At 59.0% G+C, this 12017-nt stretch overlaps 1 protein-coding gene across 1 annotated transcript in view; it reads right to left on the bottom strand.

Annotated features, from left to right (window-relative positions):
* Positions 1 to 3598: 3598 nt before the first annotated feature.
* Positions 3599 to 12017, bottom strand: part of RBM19 (RNA binding motif protein 19) — a 106742-nt gene continuing 98323 nt past the window's right edge. Inside the window, exon 25 of the mRNA XM_081288512.1 lies at positions 3599 to 3818. The gene's annotated coding sequence lies outside the window, so the exon portion shown is untranslated. The remainder of the gene's footprint in view (positions 3819 to 12017) is intronic.

Raw genomic sequence — 12017 nt, forward strand, 5'->3', positions numbered from 1 at the left:
GACGCGTGTGCACACACACACACACCCTCAGCTGTTTGATCCTCACCCAGCACCACCTTTATTATATGGCCTTAGGCAAGTTCATTAACTATCTCTCTCTCTCTCTCTCTCTCTCTGTACTTGGGAGTGAACTCAGGGACACTCGACCACTGAGCCCCATTCCCAGCCCTATTTTGTATTTTATTTACACACAGGGTCTCACTAAGTTGCTTAGGGCCTCACTTAGTAACTGAGGCTGGCTTTGAATTTTTGATCCTCCTGCCTCAGTCTCCCGAGTCGCTAGGATTTCCTTGTCTGTAAGATGGGCTCAGTTAACCTATTGAAGCCTGCAGTAAAAATCACATAAATTAGCAAACAGTGCAATGTATCCACAGAGAGTCCAGAACACATCAGCTATTAGTTTTTGAGTAACAGACTGTGAAGTGGGGTCTCTGTTCGATTGGGGACCTCGGGTGAAGGAGAGTGAGGGTCGGCATGTACCCTTCCCACCCAGCATTTAATCAGACCAGGCTTCTTGGGCTTCACATCTTGTGAGTTTTTTGGGAAAACAATTCTCATGCTTAAAGCAAAACATACCCACACACCAGTTTTAAAGCCACGAGCGCTGGGGTCTGGGCAAGGCTGGTGTTCCCAGCAAGTCCCCGGCCAGAGCGGAATTGCTGCAGTTCATGGCGGAGCCACTGAGTATGGCCACCAGGGGGGGCCCATTCCTGCCATCCTCCAAGGGAGAGGATTCCTTTAGTGGATCTTTTTGCACCAAAGAGAGGCACCAAATTACGGGTTTATACTGGGCAGAAAACTGAGCTGATTACAAAGGGAGAAAATGTAGACGCATGTGGGAGCAGAAACGAGGCAAATAATGGCTCCTGGGCAGGAAAGAGCCTCATTGTCATCAGAGGGAGCTTGTGACATTGTTAAGACCAGAGGTCCCAAGGGAGAGCAGAGATGCCCCATGAGGAAAAGATGCAGAGAACCGTCCTCAGGGGCCACAGGAAGGCGAATACGAGTCTCAGTGGGAGGCAGTGGCCATGGGAGAGGCGGGTTCCTAACGCAGATGCAGCCACAGATCCTGGGACTCCCCTGTGCTGGGCCCCAGGGCTGCAGAGCCGTTGGCCACAGAGGGAGGAGCAAGCCACACAGGGCTCCAGTCTCCAGTGGGAAGGGCAGCCATCAGAGGCCTCTGAGGATGGCTCCCAACCCTCAGCCCTTGCTTCCAGAACATTCCAGAGCATTCTTGTGGCGTGATCTGGGCACAGTCACTGAATCTCCACCGGGAAGGACTGGTATTGAGGGTTTGATGAAGGGATGAACGTGCGCTTCCAGAGACCCCAGAGAGCAGAACTCAGCACCTTGGGGGCTGGCGACAGCTGGAGCCATCGCTGCCTCTGCCTGGAAAAGGCCTGGGTGGGGGACAGACGTCCTGGCACCCAGAGCTCACGTCTTCTCAGTGGGGTGGACACCACCCCTGCAGGGGGCAAAAACTGCCTCCTGGAGATGAGGCTAGCTTCATTCCTTTTATGTATGAAGCGCAAAAGCAAACAGAACATAGTAGGTGTTCAGGGTCTCTGTGGCATTAGGTTCACAGGGGAAAGGGATTAGGAAGAAACAACACGAAAAATCTCCTTGAGGGACAGAGTCAAGAAGAAGTCTGAGAAACTTCACTGCAGTGCAAATTGGTGGTCAGAAGCCCTGGCCTCCGCGAGGGAACCAGGGTGCAGGGCGCACTACCGCGCGTCACCAGCAGGGGCCGCACCAGCTTCTTCTACCCGCCAGCGCCTCCTGCAGGTCACACAGGCTGAAGTTGGAAGGGCAGCGAGCAGGTGCACAGGCAGGAAAGCAGAGCCCCAGGGGCCACCCTCCACCCAAGTGAGGTTTGAAAGTAATGTCAATCGTGATATTTGGGAGCCTTATGGTTGAACCAGAAGGCGGACATGCAGAGTGGCAGTTGATAGTTACGGGACGTAAAAAGATTGTGTGATGAGGGGAAGAGTAGTAGATGGTCCAGGGAGGGGTTCCCCCGGGGCTGGGCTAGGCCCAGAGAGATGGCTAGTGCCCTTCGTGCCACTGAGCCCGCTTGCCTCTGTGCCTCCGTTCATGCCATTCCACGCCAGATTGCTTATCTTTCCCCTCTCCACTTGATTAAGGTGGGCGTCCACCTCCTCCAAAACGTGCCTTTTCTTCCCTGAATGAGGTCTAACACCGACTTTTTTCTTGACATTTCTTAGCGCTAGAGATGCTGTCAAGTGGGACGGTGACATTACTAGCTTCTGTGGCCTGGGCCACTGCTTTACACAAAACACACATGGGTTTGCCACAGAGCAGCCCTGGGCCACCCCCTTCACCCCGGCAGCTCCTGGCTGCAGGCCTCCCTCTCAGGACACCTCCCTGAGGTCATTTCCACCAGTCTTTCCTCTTTGCCAGCTCGGGATATCTCTCTCCCAGACCCCTGCAAACCCTCCTTTACTCCATTTTTGCCTCTGGAATATTCTGGGCTTGGAGCACATCAGTTACACAGGAAGGAAGAACTGAGGGGATAGGAGTGTGTGGAGCGATAAGCAGGGGCCAGTCTCTGTAAAGGTGCTGTGTGGATCCCCTCCAGGGCCTCTGGGCAAAGCCCACGCAGTTCTCCACCCCGTTTCCTCCTGGGCCACCCCAAGCAGCAGGCTGGTGTCCTTCCTGTCTATGCACAAGGACCGACCAGCCTTCTCCTCTTGGTGATGCAAGATCAGTGGACCCAGGCATTTAACCCGGGGCACTCGACCCCTGAGCCGTATCCCCAGCCCTGTTTTGGATTTTCTTTGGAGACAGGGTCTCACTGAGTTGCTTAGGGCCTTGCTTTGCAGAGGCTGGCTTTGAACTTGCCATCCTCTTGCCTCAGCCCCCCCCAGCCGCTGGGCCACAGGTGTGTGCCAACAAGCCCAGCTCAGCCGTCCTCGACCAGGTTCTTCTCCAGCCCCACCTCTGAGCATCCAGGAGGTCATGGCCACCTCCAGCCCCCGGGGGTAGGGAGTCTCTGGGTGTAGAGGGCAGCTGTCAGGCACTGCAAAAGCAGCCTGCTCTGCACAAGGGCGGGACCCGCCTCTGTGGCAGGTCTGGTGGCCCCAGGGGACGACCGTGGGTGATGGGTGACGCCTGGGCCAGCAGCTCCCGGGATCCATCCCAACCTCGGCCAGAGCCCAGGAAGCCGGAGCCTTTTCTCTGCAGCAGTGAGACCTCAAAACCAAAGGAGGAATCAGAAGAAGAGGAGCTAGGACCAGCGCCTCCCCCGCCGTCGACAGGAGACGCGTCTGTGGTGGTCGCTGTGGTACAACCTGTTCCTGAAAGAGAGGGTCCTTGGGGAGAGGGGCCAGGGGTTTATCAGCTGCCTACACGTGTAAGCAAGTCAGCTGAAAGGCAGGGCCCGCTCCTGGGCAGGGCGGGGTGGTGGGTGGGGCCTCGTCTCCCAGGGTCACCTCAGGGAGGCACAGGGCTGGGGACCCTCCTGGGGGACGGTCTGGGTACAGAGCTTAGAAGGCATTTTTTCTTTTTTTGCATTTAGAAATAGGAATTGGATCTACACACAATAGCTTAGAAATGAACAGGGAAGAGTTCAAGCCATGGAGGAATGGGTGACTCCAGAGAGGGGACCCACGTTTCTCACCCAGGGGCCACGTCCCACTTGGGGCTTGGAGATCATTCTGCTTCTGCAGGATCCCGGCAGGTCTGGCTTCCTCTGGGCTGAAGACCCCATTGTCCTCCTTGGGGTGGGAGGGGCTGGCGGCTGTGTCAGTGTTCCATGTGCAAACATGTCTTGGCTCTGGGCAGCCTTCTTCAGGGACCTAAAGTATGGAGGGGCCAAACATTCGCTGTCCCCAAGAGTGGAGTGATGTCCTGGTCTTGCAGATAGTCACCAGCCTGCCTGCCCAGGACAGTGACCACCAGCCAGGTGGGTCCTGCAGGAGGGGGCTGACTGGTGTACCTTTCTTGTGACACTGGTTGGGGACAATGTGCAGGGGCGGCGCGACACCAGCCGTACACAGGGTGCAGGAGAGAGGCCTTCTGCAGGCTCCTGGTCTGAGAGTACGTGGCCAAAGGCGGCGGCCCGGTGGTCAGATGGACAGAGGGGACTTTGCAACAGCTCTGCCCAACTCCCGGGTCCTGTAAGTTCACTCAGAAGTTTGTGAGACCAAAAAAAGAAAAAAGAGAGGTGGGGGGGAGAGAGAGAGGGGAAGGGTCAGAGAGAGGAGGAGAGGAGAGAGGTGAGAACGCGGGAGCGCATCTGGGCCCTGCATCACATTGAAATTGCCCCGCATTAAAAATTCACCAGCCAGTGAATTTCCAAGGGATTTGTAGTAATTAGATGACAAAATGCTGGAAATCTCGAGCTTGCCAAAGATGTTACTCAGGGGTCAGAGACTCGACACTTTCGGCTGGGTAATTTGTAAGTGTCAATCACTCGGGCCATCAGAGAGAAGGCAGGATCTCAGCCTGCCTTCCACAAAGCCAGGCCCTGCCGCCAGCACAGCCCAGGCCCCCGGGCCACCAGCCCTCCCTGGGCAGCTTGGGCAGCGGCCAGGGACCCCGCCAGCAGCACAGCCCACCCTGACTTCTGCCCAAATTTCTTCCCTTTAATCTTGTTTTGCAGGCAACGCTTCCTGCCACTCTCCAGCTGTCCCTCCTTCCTGGAGGATGGCCCTGTCACACCAGGGGCCCTGGGGGCTCTGTGTGTGGGTGCCCTTGTGGTGGACACTTGGTCCTCCACCTTATTGAATGCGGGGTGCTGGGCCCGTCGGGCCTCGGTGTTCTCCTCTGTGAAGTGGGGGCAAGATGACGCCCCTCACAGGGCTCTGGTGGCCCAGGGCGGGGAGTGTGTGCTCTGTCACTCTGAGTCTGGGTCAGCCTGGACCAAGGTAACACACCACCCTCATGGAACCTTCTAGCTGGGGGAGGGATGAAGGGACCATAAACAAATCAACACAGAGGACTCTGGGGGGAGCGTGCTGGGGAGGAGATGGGGCATCAGGGAGCCGGACTGAGGAGGAAGACGCGGGTTCTGTGGAGTCTCGGTGCCTTTGATCTTCAGGGGCTCCCAGGAGCTGGGCTTGGTCAGGCCAAGGGGCCCCAGAGGGAAGGGGAAGCACCCAGAGGGGCCACCCACAGGCTGGGTGGGGCAGGACCTCTCTCCTGGATCCTGGTGCTGATTGGCAGCAGTGGGGCTGGAGAGCCCAAGGGAAGCTGATGTCACAACTGCCACAGCTCATCAGAGAACCTTCTGGAAAGAGCACTGGCTTTGTGATCAGACAGATTTAGAGCCTGAAATCTTCCATTTTGGGGCTGTCTGACCCTGGGCAAGTCACCACCCCTCTCTGAGCCTCAGTTTTGATCCTGGAGAACGGGCACAGAGCCACCCACATGTCATGGATGGGCATTGTCTGGGGGAATTCAGGCAAGGCTGGCTCCAGGTCTCCCATAGCCCCGAGGGGAAAGGTGACCAGAGTCGGGCGGGGGCCTGGGAGTACCCCAGAGGACAAAGGAACTCCAAGGCTGAACCACACCCCACATTTCAGGGAACCCACCAGGAATAGAACTCTGTGGGAACAGGGCGTCTGTGCAGTTTGCTGCCCCGTTTCCCAGACAGGAGTCCCCAGGGGCTGCTGGGGCTGTGTGTCCCCTGTGTTTGGTGACACTCCTTCTGGCTCCCAGGCCATAGCCAGGGCCAGCGTGGCAAACCCACCCTCTCTCTGATGGGTGCAGGGCAAGGGGGGTCCAGGTCCCCTCTGCTCCTGGGGCCTGCTCTCATCCTGTGCCCTTGATGCGGGTTGAAGGGGCCGTGAAACCACTCGAGGGGAAAATGAGAAACTGCCCGCTGTCACACAGGAGGCCCCAGCTCCTCGGGCAACCTTGACCGTGCATGGACACAGAACGTGACCAGGGGACGCGGAGGGGAACAGGACCAGACCAGCAGGCAGGGGGCGGTGCCCGGGGTCCTGGCTGAGCTTCCCCAGGGCACGGGGCCACAGTCCCCTGGAGGTCACATCCACAAGAGCAGGAGCGGCAGGTGGCTGGAGGGTGCCCAGGGCCTCAGAGCTGTCACCTTGGCCATCCTGCCTGGTGCCTCTGGCTGACCCAGCACCAGCCTAAGCACCGATGGGAGAACAGAGAACAGCGCCAACAGCCCCGCTGCACAGGCTGCGTGTATTAAGCACTTACTGTGTGCACGCACCGAGTGGACAGTCCCCTGGCAAGCTTCCTCTTAGCTTGTCCTTACAGAGCACAATGACATCGGTGGCACGACTGTCCCCACACCAGCGAGGCTGTCCTGGTCTTGCTCTAGCGTCCAGAGCCTCTCTCAGCCTCATCATGTAGATCTTACTGGATGTCTGCCTCCTTACTGGATGTTTGTCACACTGGGGTGTGACAGGGACCTGCTCTATCCCCACTGCCTGGTGGCCCTCAATAGTCACTGACTAAGTCAACGGATCCCCACTCTTCAGAAGCTGGACATGGTCACCAGCTCCCAGGGGCAGGCGGGGCAGGCCGCACCCAGTTCCTCGAGCTTCCCTGCTGAGCTTGGCCTGTCCCTCCATGTTTACATTTGGTCAGGAAAGAGGACACTGGCTCACGTCCTTCCCCCCAGATGGAGCCGGCCCCTCTGGCCAGCTCATCCTTCCGGAGCTGGAGCCTGGCTGTGGCCTGCGCGAACTCAGACGAGATACTTCCCAGTGTGTCAGGAGCCTGCTGTCCCTCTTGTACCGGGGTGGACCTCAGGCCGCTCTACCTCTGAGCCACACCCTGGCCCTTTATGTCATTTGAGACAGGGTCTTGCTGAGGCTGGCCTCAAACTTGCAATCCTCCTGCCTCAGCCTCCCGGGTGGCTGGAATTACACATCTGTGCCATGGCATCCAACTGAATCCTATTACTTGATGGGCTCTAGAATCGAGGGACAGATCAGGGCTCCCTTGGGAGCATGCACAGGCGTGTGATGCCACAACAGTGTCACCATGCGGTGGTCCAGGACAAGGGCTTGGGAGTGACTTTTCCAGCTCTAATCCCATCCTGACCAGGGGAGCTGTGTGGTCTTAGATGTGGCACAGCACCTCTCTGAGCCATCTCCCTGTCTGGGACACCACCATCTGCCTCCCACGGTGGTGGTGACAGTAGATGGGTCCATCTCTGTGAAGGTAGCACAGGCCCAAAATGTCCTCACAGGGTGAGGGAGATGCCACTCCATGGTGCAGGAGGGAGAGGCCGGGCCACCTGAGCTGACCTCAGCATGACCTGGGCCCCAAACGCCGGCCTCACCTGAGTCCAAACACCACTGTGGCATTTTCCAGAGGCCACTCGAGGGGTCACACCTGGCCCACTGTGTGACCACCCTCCCACACATGGAAACCCAGCTCAGAGAGGCACAGCGTCTGGCCAGGGCCACACAGCCACGTGGTCATTCCAGTGACTCCTGAGATGGCTGTTCCCCAACTCATTGTACATAAGGGGAAACCGAGGCACGGTAGCTCTTCAGAGGTCGCAGAGCTGGTAAGCAGCAATGCTGGGGTCCAGCTGTCCGATGGCAGCCCTTGGGTCCCCTGCGGTCCTGGCTGTGGGGAGGATGAGGGTGCCTAGGGTCCTGGCCCTCTGGGGGCAGGGTGCCCAGGCAGCCCACCTCTCCTGGGGTGGAGGGTCGGGCAAGCAGCTGTGGTCAGGAGGAGCTTGGAGAGGTGACCCTGGCCCTTGGCTGGGGTGGGGAGGACCCTGCAGGGATCCCCCATGGCACTCGCCAGCCGGACCCCAGGGTGGGCACCAACCATCCCCCAGAGGCTGCACCCCCGCCTCTGCCCAGATGGCCTGCCCTTCCCCCCAGGAACCCCGTGCCCTCCGTCCCCCTCGCAGGCATGACCAAGTTGAAGGCTTCCCTTGGCTCCGCCTGCCTGTGGGGACCTTGCTCCCCAAGCTGCCTGGGGGTCCCCAGGCAAGTACGGGCGTGGGCACGGGCCTCCTTGTGGCAGGCAGCTCCCGGGGGTCTTCCCATTCCGGTCACGTCGTGCCCACACCTGGCGGCTGCCCAGTGCTGCCGCTCCCCTTCCCCAGACCCAGTTTGGGGTGAAAGCTTTGCTTATTAGTCAGTCTGGGTCCCCCGGCTGGGCATGGCGGCCTGATTGATATTCAGAGTAGATTCAGCCAAGCCTCAGTCGGCTGCACGTGAGCGTCCCCGCCTCGGGATCCCAGCAGAGGACAGGGGACAAGCAGCCTCACACATGGCCTGGGGCCTCAGGGGGTCTCAAGGGTGGCCTGGGAGCAGCCCTGGCTGATGGCACTCCTCCCCTACAGGTGCCAGCAGGGTTCTGCCACGGGGTGGGGAGAGAGAAGAGGGGCTGGGGCTCCTGTCTGTGTCCCCTGCAGGGACTGCGTCCCCCCCCACCCCCCATGGCCAGAACATTGCTTCCAGGAGCTTCCTCATCACCTGCTCTGGAGGAGGCCCGGCCCCTCCTCCACGGCACACAGTGCTGTCCCTGCCCACACCACACAGTGTCACCACTGTTCTGGGGATGGGGTCCACAGGGCCTGGACTTCAGCAAATCCATGGGACAGGGGTTCAGATGCTCCCCACAGAGCTCAGTGCACAGCCCCGGGCCCTTGTAAAGGCCCCAGGAGGGCCGGTGTCATTCCCTCAGGTGCAAAGACTCGTGGGAACCCAGGGGCCAGATCCCAGGCAGGCAGAGTTCCCAGCCTGTGCTTCTGGGTTAAAGGGCAGAGCCTCATCTCTCACCCGGGGACTTGGCTCCTCGGGGGTGATCTTGTCTGGGGGGATGCTGGCTTTGGCTCTAGAAGCTGAGATTTTCAGAGGAGACGCGACCCAAGCATCTGGGGTCAACTGTGAAATGTCGGCTCTGGCTGGGCCTGGTCCTCTGACCCCTCTGCACTGGAACTCGGCTGGGGCCAGCAGAGGCAGGAGAGAACGGGCGTGTGCAGGCCCCAGACGGCCCACCTGAGCCAGGGGAGCGACTGGGAATTGGGGCTGCTTTTCAGACACTGGAGGCTAGCGGCTTCTGGGGGCTGGAATGAGGAGGAGCTGGTATTCCCAGTCCCCCCAGGAACAAGGCAGCCAGGCAGCCACCGCTCGGGGTGGGGGACAGGCAGGGCGGTGGGCCTCCATGATTTATCACTCAGAGCGAGGGCAGCTGGCCTGGGGGACTGGAGAGGAACCAGGACGCTGAGAAATGAGGCTAAATCCAAAAATCAGATTTCTCAATTCAAAGGTTTCCCAGGGGAAATGGGGTTTGAAACGACGGAGTCGAGAGGATTGGGATAAACCAGATCCAGCTGTCGTGGAACCCTGGGGCACCTCTTAAGCTGGGGACAGGCACCGTATCCAGTCTGCAGCGTCTGGGCAGGCTGGGGTGGGGAGGCGAGTGGGCAGGAGCACATGGGCTGCCCGGGGTCACCGACTGGCCACCTGCAGGTAGTTCCAGGTCCACTCAGCAGCAGTAACCAAGCAGGGTGGCCAGAGAGCACAGGCCCTTCCGCCTTCATGTCACTGTCACTCTGAGGAGCACCATCTGGGTCACCTCTCAGTACGCATGCTCCTGCAGAGGACAGGTCATGGGGGAGGCTGGGCTAACTCTCACCCAGAATCTTCCTGGTTTTGGGGATGAAAAGCCTCTGAATGCCTTGTTTCTCAAGGGGACAGGTGAGGGGCTACAGAGGGGCCAGCAAAGATAGGCCCTGCCCTCCAGGAGCGGACAGCTGGTGACAGTCCAGAGGCCACAGTGCAGGGAGGAGGTGCCTAGTGGTGCCAGACCCAGCAGAGGCCAGAGGGTGGGCACCTGGGTCTTGGGGGTCCAGTGGAGACCATTCAGAGTGGGGTTGAGACCTGAAGGGCCAACAGGCGGTAACTAGAGGAGAGGGGCAGGGAAGCACCCTCTAGATGACAGGTGCGGCCAGGTCATCACAGTAGCCCGGAGATGGGGACGGGCCCAGCCAAGGTGCAAAGCTGCCTCATTAGCCCAAGGCCGAAGCATGAGTGGCCAAGCTGGGGACTCCACCCACCTCCACAGTCCTGATTGAACACAGTCTGGAACCACAGGGTACGATTTTTAAGCAACACTATCGTGGCAACACATAACACACAGAAGAGGAACTGGAAGTCTCAGGCAGATATTTACGGGACTATGAATTTCCCTCTAGGCATAGCTTTGGCTACTCTCCAAAGCGTCGGTGCCGGCCTTAGCCTCCCGAACAGCTGCTCAAAATTTTTGAGGAAAATGTTTCTACAATGACTGTTTTAAAGTAAGTATATTCAATGTTTACAGCAAACAGTTTGATGACCTAAGGCAGAACATACACGTCTGCTTCATAAAAGTGTACCCAAAACCAGGACACAAAGACCAGGGGTGGGGACAGGAATGGGACGCTTGGTTCCATGCAGAATTTTGTCTTGACTCTATCAAAACAAATCCAGTTGGCACACGTGGCCTGGTGTCTGTACCTGGGCAAAGTCACCACCTCTCTGAGCCTGTTTCCTCCTCTGTCACATGGGGATATCAGCCCATGGCTTCCAGCTGTTGTGAGGGCCACTTGGTTTCTGGTGCCTGGTTCAAGCACGTCTCCTAACAGTGACGGTCACTGCCGGGATGGATTCCTGTGTTTCCTCTGGTGCAGACGCTGGAACCAGTCCCCTGCTTGAGAAGCAGACACCTAACTTTCTGTCTCTCACTACATAACTAGAAGTGACAGCGCAAGTGAGCGCCACGCCCCTCAGTCCTGCAGGTCAAGGCCTCCCTAGTTTGCACACTCATCACTTAGGCTCAAACATTAGGCAAGGATTCTGCAGCTCAGACTGGCCAGGGCTGTGCTCGGCCAGGCGGGGTCCCTGCTGAGGGCTGCCCACAGTGGGTGGGAGGAGCGCCCCTGGACGTCAGGGTGTGGGGCAGGAGGCAGAGTCCCCGGCAGCTGGGCACTGCTGCTCTCCTGCCTGTGGACCTTAGGGGGCTCCCGCTGCCCCGGGGTAAAGCTGACCCTCAGTGTGGCCACTACTGACCTACTGGGACCTGGTGTAGAAGTCACCTGAGAAGCCCTCCCTGACCTTCCTCTGGGATCTACAGCCACTGGCACATCCCTCTCCTCTCGGCACCCTCATCACCTGGTCCTTGACCAGCCCCCGGGTGGGCTGTGCACCGTGAGAGCAGGGGCCACTCTGCTGTGCCCATCACCAGTTCTCCAGCCACCGGCTCAGGGCTGGCGGACAGGAGGCCCCTGCAGGATGCCCAGCAAGCCCAGGGTGACTACAGTGGCTCGAATGATGACCCCTCCAGAGATATGGACCTTTACCAAAATCGTCTTATTTGGGAGAATAAAAGGGTCTCCTTTGATGAGATTAAGTCAAGGCCCTGGGTCACAGTGCCTCCTGGGGTGAGGCATGTCCTTAGGAGGGGAAGGTGAGGGAGGTGGAGGGACGCCCTGGGGGCCACAGAAGACAGAGCCAGGGGCGGGAGCAGTGTGCGCACAGGCCAAGGGACACCTGGAGTGGAGGAGGCAACTCACCTCCGACTGTCACCTGGGGGAGGACCCCTACCCTGTGAACGCCCCCTGACGTCTGCACAGGGGGGAAGAGGCAGGGCGGGTCCTCCCTGGAGCCCACTGATGACCTGACTCCACACTTCTGGCCTCCTGACCCGGAGAGAATTTCTGTTGTTTGAAGCCACTGGGGTGGAGTCATTTGTTCCCGTGGTCACAGAAGACAGACTCACACACCTAGTGCAGGCCCTTCTGATCATCCAAGGACAGCAAAGGCTGTGCAGGGGACACCCTGAGGTGCACTGGCCACTGTGATGCGGAGCCGGCAGCGCAGGTGAACTTGGGTCTTGCTCCCCAGCCCTCGGGGGACCCCTGGCTCCCTGTGTCCCCACACGCCCTGGGGTTTGCCATGGACCAGCTCTGGCTCTGGGGGGTCAGAGGGTTGGGAACTGCTGACCGCAATGGACTTCTAGAACTTGTTTCTGTGGTTAAATCCTGAAGTCGGCTCAAGAGGTGGCAATCAAGG

The sequence above is a fragment of the Spermophilus citellus genome, assembly GCF_964194105.1.
Source record: "Spermophilus citellus genome assembly, chromosome: 3".
NCBI lineage: Eukaryota > Metazoa > Chordata > Mammalia > Rodentia > Sciuridae > Spermophilus > Spermophilus citellus.